The sequence below is a fragment of the Lissotriton helveticus genome, chromosome 9, assembly GCF_964261635.1.
Source record: "Lissotriton helveticus chromosome 9, aLisHel1.1, whole genome shotgun sequence".
Classification (NCBI taxonomy): Eukaryota; Metazoa; Chordata; class Amphibia; order Caudata; family Salamandridae; genus Lissotriton; species Lissotriton helveticus.
In genome coordinates this window covers 792,904,929-792,918,004 of record NC_136070.1, presented here as the reverse complement: position 1 = coordinate 792,918,004, position 13,076 = coordinate 792,904,929, and the positions used below count along the sequence as shown (strand labels likewise).

The 13,076-nt window shown below is 46.4% G+C and overlaps 1 protein-coding gene across 7 annotated transcripts in view; it reads left to right on the top strand.

The window, feature by feature from the left end:
- RELB (RELB proto-oncogene, NF-kB subunit) overlaps positions 1 to 13,076 on the top strand; it is a 708,968-nt gene that overhangs the window by 49,893 nt on the left and 645,999 nt on the right. The window lies entirely within an intron of this gene.

Here is a 13,076-nt window from a genome sequence, read left to right as displayed (position 1 = left end):
AGACATAAATGACAACAGCCTGAGCGTAGGAACTGCAGCAATGGGAAGCAGTAAGTATTTGTTCTTGAGAAATAGTATTTTGTGACACAGCTGGCTTTTTTCAGCCACATTGTCTCTTGTCAGCCCGGACTGGTTCCACCAACCTGTCTGCCAAGTATCCAGCCCTTAAGTATGCGTGATACTGAGATACAGTCCGTTTTTAAGCAGCTTCTACCTACTGTTGTAGGTAAATGTACAGAGGCATAGGAGATAGCTTGCCACAGAATTACACAGTTTTAGTCATAAGAGAGCCTTGCACGGCTGCCGGGACACCCTCTAGCCACTTGGTTGGGCCATGTGGATCGCCTCTCTGGCATGGATCACTCAAATCGGTGCAGCAGGAGACCCCTTCTCTGGTAAGTGGCCACTGGTCTGTGCTGAGCGTAATCGAACATTCTAGACTTATGGCCAGGGCCACTGGAACTATATAATTCTGTGGGTGCGCTGTTTTATTTTTGCATTATTATGGATTTGTGCATTTGCCAAATAATCCACAATCTGCTGCATAATGTTTAGAATTCAACAAAAAAAATTCTAGTTCAAACACAGCAAAAGTTACTAAAACCACTGGACATGTTTTTTTGAAAGCCGGAAGCCCCCTCAGAATGGGTGATTGCTCGGCTTTCAGTTGATTGTTGCTGTATTTGAGTGTTAAATTGGTACTTATAAGGTGAAATATTTTCCCAGACAGTGTAATCAAGTGTAAAATTGACAGAACAATGAGGTAATTTTATCACAAAATGTGCCACGTTAGGCCACATAATTTGCCTTTTCTTGCTGCATAATTTAGTCCACACTGCCTTCAAAATGTGTTCATTCTCTGCCGCATAATTCCAGTAGCCCTGCTTATAGCTGAAGGATGGGCAGCAGGGAAAGCACACAAGTGTGTTTTTCTGAAAACTGTATTAATGAAAGTTTGTGCTGACATTTGCACTGCTTGACATGTGCCAAACTTTCTGTTGAGCACACCCCCTTTTCAACAAGAATTAAACTTGAACATTGTTAAAAACTGCATGTTATAAAAGTCTTTTTAAAATTGGCAGTTGTACTTCATGTGGGTTTGCATAGCAGTAGTAAGGATGCCAGAATGAAAACGTTTAATTACAGTTCCACCCCCCCCCCCCAGTTCTTTGCAGCCTTCTTCATAATACGGTGTTTGTCTGTTTTGATAGTATAGTCCCTTGTACATGCCTGTTTTTGATCACAGGACCGCATTTCTATGTCCCTGGGTTTGAAAGCATTTGCTCTTTATCGTATTTCATTATTTTCCTCTATTTTTAATATAATAATTTTTTTTGCTGTTGAGATTATTACATATCAACTAAATCTGTACATCAAAGTCTCTTAGAAATGAAGTTTGTTAATTAAATTTGGACCTCGAAGCTCAACGATCATTACGATGAACTGTTGACATAGCTAGTTGATCACTATATGACTTGAGTCTTGTACTTTGAGAACATTCTTCTAGTAGCTGCATATGGCGTTTATACTAGCCTGCTGCACTACTAAAGTTAGTCTGAAAAATTATTTTGAAATCGTTTGTTTGAGATGGCAATGGTAGATTGACTGTCCCAACCCCAACTAGAATACTTGTATTCACTGTTCCCTTTAACCTGCGCGCGCTAGGTGAATCTGGACGCGCAGTGTCCCCTTTGAAGCGCGCACACACCAGGAGAGACAAGTATTCATGTTAATCGCAGCGCTGTGTTGAAGCATGATGGGCGCTGCGATTAACATGAATACTTAAAGGAAAGCAGGCAATGTGCCCCCCTCTGCGCTGTCATTTGTAAAGTCAGGCAACAAGTCTAAAAGCACAACGTGTGCTATCACAATAATTAACATACATTAGTGATTGTGAAAGCACACGTGTATAGCGCCTTCCACACCTATGTCACCGTAGCGAATAAGGATTTGCATTTCCTGGATGTTTGCGGGTGTCATGATGTTTCCCCAAGGGGTGCATGGCTATTATCCCCGTGACACTTGAGAGCTCAGCTCCAGACTTGCCTCTTAGGGGGTGGCGGCAGAGGGGCTGCCTCATAGGAGGGGTGTAAGGAGGACAGGTGAGAGGTCACTCCGCAGTAAGTGGTGATTAAGTGCCGGCACCTCCCAGTTTATTTATAGACTTGTAAAACGCCCACGCAGTCCGCTTCAGGGCGCGAGCACAGGAAGAGTGGGTGGCTGAAGTGTCCTCCAACATGGTCGGGTGTGTGACGTGCATCGTGCATGTGTTACTGAATGCATTTAGTGCACTTCACACGTGCAGGAGGCGGGGTGCAGTCTCTACTTGCATGGGACTCTGGTGACACTAAACACCCCTCTAGCCCCCGAGGGAAGTGCCCAGCTCCCCTAGGCTCCCCGACCCCTCCCGCCCTGCCCTCCTGTCCCAAGGCAGTGATAATCCAAGCAGTGGCTTGGATCATCGCTGCAGAGGTATGCGTCCGGTGCCGTGCCATGCTGAAGAACAGACCACAATCGTCGGCCACACGGGACTACTAACTAACATGATGTTGATTTTTATAAAACATTAATAATCCATTAACCTTTAGCTTAGAGGCTGAGCCTGCAAGTTACGTATAACAGCGGCTGGGCTGAGCTGAGCTGACTGTACTGTCACTACCTGGAAAGCCCTGTAATTGCACTGTGTACAGTTATGCTCGGCCACCAGAACCCGTTTTTCACTGACTGAGTAATTAATTTGTTGCTAAGCAACACTCGTTTTGGAGCGATTTATTAAATAACATTCTTAAATAGGTGGAAATTGGTGGTCAAACAGTTACTGGCCCGCCGTCGGATTTCCTTTACCTGTAACAGACTGAGTAGTCTATACCCACTGCATACTAAATATTCAGGGGTTATGGTTTTCCGCTATAAAATAGGTGAAGTACGTGTTTCTGATGTTTGAGTTTCGGTAATTAAGATTTCCCAATGCCAAAAATGCTTGCTGTCCATTGCACGCAAAGCAGACAGTTTGGAGCAAAGGCATGTTTCTGTATTTCATCAGTCCTACATCACGAACAGCCTTGTTACTTGTAATAACGCTCGTCATTCATGCACACTGAGTCTACACTACAGGCTCTGCACTCTGAAGTTCATCTAATTCTTCGCAACATGCGCTTAAACCCATTAGGCCAGCAATTCCAGTCACGGTTAATGAGACATGCTTTTCTTAATTTACATTTCAAACTGAGACCGGGACTTGTTTCATGCAGAACACGAACCATGCATATTTCCAAAAATGTATTTTATGAGGATTAGTTGTGAGCTATGTCTTTTGACTAGATTAGTGCCCTTCCCTTTCTGGTGCTTTCCAGCAGTTTTAATATTTTCTTATAGTTTCTAGTTGCTCAAATGAGGGGATTCCTCAAACTGACCTGACCGGACCGTTGCCGTGGAACTGATCTGACCGCTGCTGCCCGTTTGAACACAGAGCCTCGCTTCTGCTTTCACCCGGCCTCCCCGTGTCCCAGGTGGGATTGACCGCCCTCCCGCTAAAACAACTTGCAGCACCCGCTTCGCGGGCGCTGCTGCGCGGTGAGTGGCGTGGGGTCGAGGCTGGGGGGGTAGTCGCACTGAAGAGCCTGTCCCAGGAGGAGGGAGCACCGAGGAAACTGCGAGGGAGCGCGCCGCAGGGACTCGTAAGACCAGGAGTCCCTGCGCTGCACAGGTGTGCACGGGCGCGCCCCCAGGAAGACACGCCCCCTGCTTGTCAAGGTGAATAAAACAGGAAAGCGTGCAGCCCATAGTGGGATTCCTCAAACTGACCTGACCGGACCGTTGCCGTGGAACTGATCTGACCGCTGCTGCCCGTTTGAACACAGAGCCTCGCTTCTGCTTTCACCCGGCCTCCCCGTGTCCCAGGTGGGATTGACCGCCCTCCCGCTAAAACAACTTGCAGCACCCGCTTCGCGGGCGCTGCTGCGCGGTGAGTGGCGTGGGGTCGAGGCTGGGGGGGTAGTCGCACTGAAGAGCCTGTCCCAGGAGGAGGGAGCACCGAGGAAACTGCGAGGGAGCGCGCCGCAGGGACTCGTAAGACCAGGAGTCCCTGCGCTGCACAGGTGTGCACGGGCGCGCCCCCAGGAAGACACGCCCCCTGCTTGCAATACCATCTTATTTGGAACAATCTACCGCTCAGCGGGACGCGAGCGGGACGCCGAGCGAAGCCCGGGCAAAGGGCGGGCCCTCTGTGGCCCTCAGGGGCCAGAAGAGGCCGGGCTGGGCCAGTCCCCTAAAAAGTGCCCCCCCAAAAATCTCACAACCGGCTACTACCATCTAACACAGCACCCCCTGCAATGAGGAAAACCGCAAAGAAGACCAGGATGCCCACTCTAAGATCGAGCACAAAAGCTAAATCGGATCAACCACCATCCCTTCCGACCTTAACTGCCATTGATAAAATGCTTAAACAGACTATAGGGGCGGTTTCCGACGCCATAGCTAACACCGAGAGGAGATTATCTTTACCACCTGTAACCATTATCCAAGATACTCAGGAACTACTCCTCAACTTGTCAGAAGAAACTGAGAACTCGGTAGAGGAGACCTACATCAGCCGGCCTATAACTCCACCATCTTTCGCCGACCTCCCCTGTGCCCAGGCCGTCGCTGAAACCAGCAGGGACAGTCCTGGCGCACAATTAAGCAACCAAATAACCACAAAGGACTCAGACGCACACACGGAGGATAAAATGTTGCACAGGGATGGCCGTAAACAAGGGAGGAAAAAAGGTCATGTAAAGTCCAGCAACCATAATCTGGTCACACCCATTACCCCACCTACACCAGGAATTCCATGCTGGATAACCAACATGGTGGTGGATTTGAAATCTGACCTAGAGCATTCCATCACGGTACTGTTAAAGCCCCTTATAGCAAAAATAGACAGATTAACATCATTGGTCAATAACAAGGGGATAAACTTGAAACCTCATCCCGTGCAGGAACGAGACGTGACAAACCCCAAGGCCCCCGCTACAACAAATTTACCGAATGATAAGGCCCCACTAGTGCAAAATGGTGCCCCCAAAAACAACAATGCTAACAACACCAGCGTCACGCAGAAAGGAGCCAAGGAATTTCAGAAGGCCGCCTCCACCCCACAAGCAGGTAAAAATAAAAATAAAAATCAATCATTAAGCGGTAACAGTAAACGTTTACCTAGCTCCTCATTAACACTTGAAGAAAACAAGGCCCAAACCCCGAAGGCAGACCCCAAGACCCTCCCCACTCCTACTGTGGAAACCAACAACGAAAAGAAAACAGCCACACGCTTTCGGACAATTAATCTCCCACCTGAGGCACTACCATTTGTGGTTGTCCTAACTGGAGTGCCCCCATTAAAGGAGGGCCAAAGAGAATCACAAATTGAACTAAAAAACAAATGCGCTCAGTGGCTGCAAACTCACAGGCCCTTACCCCCAAACATCTATGGGGAAATCCTCTCAGTGAGAAGGGGCGAGTGGATTGGCAAAGGCACCAAGACCATCGCTGGAGACATCATTACGGTGAACTTCAGAGACATGACAGCAGTCAACTTCATCTGCAATGTCCCCCCGAGCTATACCCGCTCACAAATCCACCCGGTCCACTTATCGTATTTTTATCCCCTGGCATCCCAAAGGCCCAGGCAGAATTTCATTCAGAACAGAACATCTCATCCGGGCTTCCAATATGGCCCCCCCCAATGGCAAAGGCCAAATCCTGTATTCCCAGTATTTCCTACTTATGATTCCTCTTTGATGCAGTACAACCATTGGAACAGGTTTAGTACTCTCGAAGGGGTGGACTGACAGAGAATGACTTGCTTCCCAACAGCAAATCAAAGCAGGAACGAGCCAAACCTCACATCATTAGGGGATAAAGAGGGAGCAACCCACAGTCAATCTGATCTCATGGACCCTGCGAACATCACAGAAGGCAGGAGTATACCACCAACCAGTACCCGGGGCACAGGGGAGGGGACATACTACGAGAACAAAATCGTCAACACCCCCGGCCTGCAACTAAGCAGGGCCGTCGCACCCATTAAGGATAAACAACTAAGACCACCGAAAGGCGAAGGTAGAGGGATACTCAAGGCAACAACATATGATAACCTACTTATAGCTACCTGGAATATCGCAGGGCTTGCGACAAAGTTCATATCTCAGGACTGGTTCAGCTACATAAGGAAATTCCACATCTTGTGCCTCCAAGAGACCTGGGCTACTGAACCGCACGAATATAGCATGGAGGGCTATAAAAGCTTTTTCGTACCCGCAAAAAAAGCTACCTCAGGAAGAGCGAGCGGGGGGCTTGCGATTTATGTCCATCTAGACATTGAGGGTACCTGGTCCAATACCAAATGGGTCACACGTAACCTTCAGGTACTAAGGTTTACTTCGTCAAGCCTAACCTTCTTGTTAATGAATTGGTATAACACACCGGCCATAACGGAGAAGGGAGCAGCTATAAAAGAACTTGAGACTTGCCTAAACTTTTTATCCAAGACACCAGAACCCATGAATTTAATTTTAATGGGAGATTTTAATTGTCACCTCTGTGAAAATCTGTTACCTGCCAATAATGTCTGGTCAAATTGTACAATCATGAAAGGCCCACACTTCACCCATTCATCAGAGGGCTGGGACCTTGAGAGATTAATGAAAAGGAACAATCTCGCCCACACCATGGATCTTGCCACCTTAAATGAGAGAGGAGAACTTACCCCGACATTCAAAGGCAGAGGCTGCTATTCTTATATTGACTTTGTACTAGTCTCTGTCTATCTAAAAAGATTTATCAGCACACACCTCATAGAGGCTAGTAGCTTCAGCGATCACAATCCGGTGATCATCAAAATGGAAGGATTCCTCTTCACAGCGGCTAAGGGAAAGGTCGCATTGGAAAGAGTGGTAGACCAGGGTAGAAGAATCAAATGGGCCAAAATTGATGGGAACTGTTTCTATAAAAAACTGCTATGTGACGCCTCAGTACCGATCGACAAATGTCTCGACCCCTGCGTAATTGGAGGTGCGGTGGTGAAAGCATTTGAAGAAATCGCGCAGGTAGTAAATAATTCCCTTCGAACCAAGGGAGGGAATAATAACATCTCTTCAAATCCCCGCTGGTTCGACTCTAAATGCACAAAGGCGCTGAAAAACCTTAAGGACAGCCTACATGCCCTACCAAGGGACAAAATAAAGGTGATAAGGAACAGAGCCGAATACAAAAAAGCCGTGAAGGCACGAAAACAGAGTATACAAAACCAGGCCTGGGTAGATTTAAGGGACGCCGCAGAGAGAAAGGACGCTACTGCCTTTTGGAAAGTGATCAATGCCCCATGTTTTCAGGACCAAAGTGCCCCAAAAATTTTGAATACCATCTTACCGGAGCAATGGCAGAAACACTTCCACAGCCTGTACAACCATTCAAATCATACACCCCAAGAGGAGTTTCTGAAGGTCCATCAGCCAACTAAACCAAATTTCACCTTAAAGGAGGTTGAATTGGGAATAACCGGACTAAGTAAAAACAAGGCGCCGGGCCCGGACGGAATACCACCAGACTTATTCCTAAGCAAACCAGAGCTATGGGCCCCGTTACTTACGAGGGTGTTAAATGAGGCAGCGGAGGTAGGCCTCCCCCAGTCCTGGTCAACGGCGACCATAGTCCCTATTTACAAAAAAGGCAACCGGGACGACCCCCAATGCTATCGACCCATCTCACTCATTGATGTGACAGCAAAGGTCTTGGGTCGGGTCATCCTATCAAGATTGCAAGATTGGGCAGAGGAGCACCAAATCCTATCTGAAACCCAATACGGCTTCAGGAAAGGCAGATCCACCACCGACCAATGCCTAAATCTATATCTCCTGATCGCAAAATATACCATCGCCGGGAGGGGGTCGATACATATGGGGTTCATGGACCTCTCCGCGGCTTTCGACCGCGTAAACAGGAAAAAACTCTGGGCCATGCTAATGGATCTAGGCGTGGACCACTCACTAGTTGATACCTTACAAAATTTACACCGTAACACCTCAGCATGCGTGAGATACAGTCAGGAAGGAAAAAAGACCGATTCCTTTAGTTGCAATAGCGGAGTAAGACAGGGGTGTATCCTCGCCCCATTTCTTTTCTCCATTTATATCAACGCATTGGAACAGGACCTTCTTAAACTTAAAGTTGACTCACCCCAAATCGGTCATCGAGCAGTACCTGTACTACTTTATGCCGATGACGCGGTTTTGCTCTCGAGAACACCTCTGGGTCTACAAAGATTAATCGATGGGTTCGTTAAATTTATGGACAAACTGGACCTGGCAACAAACCTGGAAAAGTCCTTTATCATGACATCAGGGAAACCTACAAAAGGATCTTTTTCTTATAACATCGGGACACACAAAATAGACCAGGTCAAGTCCTTCACATATCTGGGGGTATTATTCGACCACGACTTATCGTTTAAACCCCTGATTGAGAAACACTCGACCAAACTGGCGGCCGCAGTAGGAGCAATTATGGGGATCGGGAAGAGACTAGGGAAATGGTCCCCGGAACAAATCATGACCTTATACAGATCCATTTGCTGTGCAAAAGTAAGCTATGGAGCGGAAGTGTGGGGCTTTTTGGGGAAAAAAATCCAGCCACTCCAGACGGAAGAAAATAAATTCCTACGAAGAATACTAAAAGTCCCACAGAGTGTCGCGGCCCACATTATACACGAAGAGCTGGGAGAACTCTTCCTGGAGGATAAAATTAAAATTAAACCCCTTCTGGCTTGGGTGAAGGTATGGACCAACCCAGAGGCGGCCCTAACTAGACAAATTATCGAGGATTGCCTCAAAAGAGACAAGGGCTATGCAATCCCCTGGCTGAAATTTGTTAAAGATTCGCTAACAGAGATCGGTTGCTCTGAATATTTTTTTGCCCCCGACTCTTTAACTCCGGAGTGCAAAACCTCGATCAAAAAACTTTTGCTCGCACAGCTGAAATCGACAAGGGCAGAAAAAGAGAGGCTCAAAGCTACCAACCTCGCTTACAACAACCTTACCCCGAAGCAAGGTATGGAACCTTATCTAAGGGTCATGCACAATGCGCAGGATCGCTACCTCATAACCCGATTTAGAATCAATATGCTACATCACATCCTTGCAGTACCATCTGGATTTACTCGCACAGTGGAGGAGAAGGGTACCTGCGGCTGCGATCATAGATCTCCGCAGGATACCCTTCATTTTGTCCTACTGTGCCCACTCTACGCGATACCAAGACGTAAGTTCCTGGTGGGTATTTTGAAGGAGCAAAGATTTAAGCAAGCGAAACGGGCGTTGAGATTCCTAATGGAAGCAGAGGACGCTTATACTTTATTCTGCACGATAAATTTCATTCGGATCGCAACAAGACTGAGGACCACCAGAGACATTGTCCCTTAAAAAATTGCATTGAACATTTAAATTCACTAAAATTATCCTGTTCCTCCCATTAAGTATATAAAATCTTAAACATTTATATCTTTTAGACTAAATATTTTTTAAAAACATTGTTTTAATTTGTGAACGTTGTATTTGTGCTTTTATGGTGTCTTTTTAAGAACCGAATAAAGTTTATAAATTGAATTGAAATTGAGTGCAATTATTTTTTATATATATGTGTTTCACTCTTCCTCATTGCTTGATTTGCTCTCCAGAAAGTGTCACTCATATTTACACTGAAATTATGAATATGTCACACATAAGCAATCTGAGACCTTAATAGCTATGAAAAGGCATACAACAAGCCTAATAGCACCTAACAGCACAACGTGTGCTTTCACAATAAACTAATATGTATTAGTGATTGTGAAAGCACCTATGGTGCTGTTGGGATTGCTGCATGCTTTTCTTAACAGAGCATAGCAGTTTGCATACCTTTAAAAAAAAGTTTTCATGTTAAATGCAGTCTCGAGTGTAAGCATGTTGGGAGCTGCAATTAACGTGAACACTCTCAAAAAGGCACAAAATCTGCTGCACTCTATTAACAAAAGGCACGCAACAAGCCTATCAGCACGACGTGTGCTTTTACAATCCATAATATATATTAGGGATTGTGAAAGCACACGTCATGCTGTTAGGCTTGCTACGTGCCTTTTGTTGAGAGTTCGGGTGACCAGAATTCAAAAGCCAAAAACGGGGACATTTCATACAAAGAGAAAAGGGACAGCACATGGCTGCCAAGGTTTTAGATTGCTATGTGTGATATTTAAAAAATGTCAATGCAATTATGAGTGACATTTCAACAACTAGGAGTGACACTTACTTGAGAGCAACATCAGCTGATTCTACTCAAGTACACTAGAACGCAATTCACAATATGAACCAACCTGCCCCACACAGTGCATTCAAATACCACACAGCCATATTAACTAACTCCATTCATATCCACCAGAACCAACCTGCTCCTTCGCAGTCCATCTTTACCCCATTCACATCCGCAGTGTTCAGCTCACCTGTTCCAAGCAAGACTCGGGCCGGGTTGAGATGAGCCATGGGGACATTGGCGTTGCTTTGCTTAATATTTCAGGAGAGAGGCCGACTCTCAGGACTGGCCTCAGATCGTAAGGTGCTTCGTTATGGGTATTACATGCAGCCTTTGGTTTGTGTCAACAGAGAGGGCCTGCTGCCTGTGTGTCCTAGGGGCTGCACTGAATCAGAGTCCTAACGTAAACTGCACAGGGTAGCTCTAAGTCTCAGTTCGCTGTCACCCGGGCCGTGATGGTGACCCTAGTGCCAGTACACTGTAACTGTCACGCAATTGAAAAAGGGCATATGGTGAACCGTTGTTCAGTCAACAACTGAACAACATTCAGCAAAATTAACTTGTCTGTCAGGCTGCAGGGGACTGAGGAAATGAGCAGGTAAGATTTTAATTAAATTATTTCTTATCGTCATCCTGGGCTGCACCGCATTTTCACAGTTTCCAGCACAATCTACCAAGGGCCTGCAAGTCACTGGCTTGGCAGGCTGTACAGGAAGTAGCATTCATAAGTGTGCTTTCTTTATTTAAATGCCACAGTGCTGGGATTGTTTAAGTACGGTCCTCAGTGTGCACAGCCTGCGTTACGGCCCTCGTCCTTAGGCGGCTTCAACACCATGTCTGGTATGCGTATGGGTTGGCAGGGTTTACTGTCAACATACCTGACTCAAGGCTAGTTGCACCCCGGGGTCTGACCTGTGACTTTTGAAGATGCTCGCAGACCGCTGCAACAACTACCCCTGCACGGGCCTGGCTGCGGGAAGATGCCATGGACCAGGACGCGACGACTCATGCAGGCTATCTGCTAAACATGAAGTAGCACCACTACTGCGGCAGCCGCAGTCTGGGTCGGGTCGCAGTTGGCCGTAGGCACATTAGGGCTGCCCGGGCCGGCACAACAATGCGCGGTGCCCACTTCCAAATGTAAACTGACTGTCAGACTGTACTGTCACACCGCAGGTGAGGAGTTGGCCTAAAGGCAAGAGTGGTCGACCTCAAATCTGTGGAACCAGGTTTAAATCTCGGCAAGGACGTGCAAAATCCAGTAATTCTGGGTAGATCACTTAATCTCCCCATGCCTAACAAAAAAATTAATGTGTCCACAAGTAACCCAACTAGTACTTGTGTAAAGCGCTCTGATACCTGATACCTTTGGGTCAAGTTTGCACTATAGAAAACTTTGTAAAAGAACAAAAAAAAAAAGGCGTTAGAGCGCCTATATCCAGGAGCGTAGTCAGACTCAGTATATCGGACATTGGTCCATGGATAAATCATGCAGACAAGGATTTGCTTGCTTTGTCACGTGAGGTCAGTGAAGCTGAATGTGGCGCCAGCCCACTACAGGTGAAGTTGTTACAATGTAGCTCCTGAATCCAGCCCAAAGCTAGCTGAGTGTTATAATCCAGCAAGTGATTAATGCATCCTCTCTATTGTTGCCCTTGCCTTGCTTCTCAGTTTATGGTGATGTCATCAGAATTTTGAGAGGGTTGGTGTGGAAGAAAGAATCAGGTGGTGTGGAAGGGCTGAGCAGCAAGGAGGGTGCTCCTGGTGGGGCCTAACATGAGGCTTAATATGGATCTGATTTTAAGAATAAAGCTGTGATCCTGAGTTACATTCGGGACTATTTATCTTTCTTTCAACCGTAACACTGGCGTCGAGGATGGGATTGGGAGGTGGTGTTTGATGTAGTATTTGATGGTGGGCTCGGGTGAGAAGTCGCTCACCGGACATTTGGCTGCTTTGCCAACTTGTCGGATGTGATATTGATGTTTTTGCCATAATCCTCAGTCCTACTAGTGTGTGCAGTAGAGGGGTTATCTCTAGTCCTTCTAATGTGTGCAGTAGAAGGTTTGTCCCTAGTCCTGCGGGGTGTTCCTACAGGTGTGTGCAGTAGTGGGAGTATTTTGTGTCCCTAGTCCTGCAAGTGTGTGCAATAGAAGGTTTCCCAGATGGGATGGGTGTGTGATTGTTAAAGATTAGAAAACTTGTATGTTTTTCTCATCTTTTGTGGATGGGATTGGTAGGTGGTGTTTGATGTAATATTTGATGATATTCTTAAAGATTGATGTTTTTCTTAAAGCTCTTGGACATGTCGCCTGTGTGTATGTTCACCTTGCATACATCCATTATTTGTGTGAAATGTTGTTTGTGTGTATGTCCACCTTCACACATTTATTAATTGTCGGTTATATTGCATGTATGTACTATTATCTCGCATGCCTGTATTTTTTCAATTTTAATGAAGGGGTGTCTGTTATAATCTAGAAAGTGATTAATGCATCCTCTCTATTGTTGCCCTTGCCTTGATGCTCAGCTTATGGTGATGTCATCAGAATGTTGAGAGGGTTGGTGTGGAAGAAAGAATCAGTTGGTGTGGAAGGGCTGAGCAGCAAGGAGGCTGCTCCTGGTGGGGCCTAACATGAGGCTTAATATGGATCTGATCTTAAGAATAAAGTTGTGATTCTGAGTTACATTCTGGACTACCGTAACACTGAGCCAACCCCCAAGTCTCCGCAAGCAGGGCTGACCGGGGTTTGCCAGCT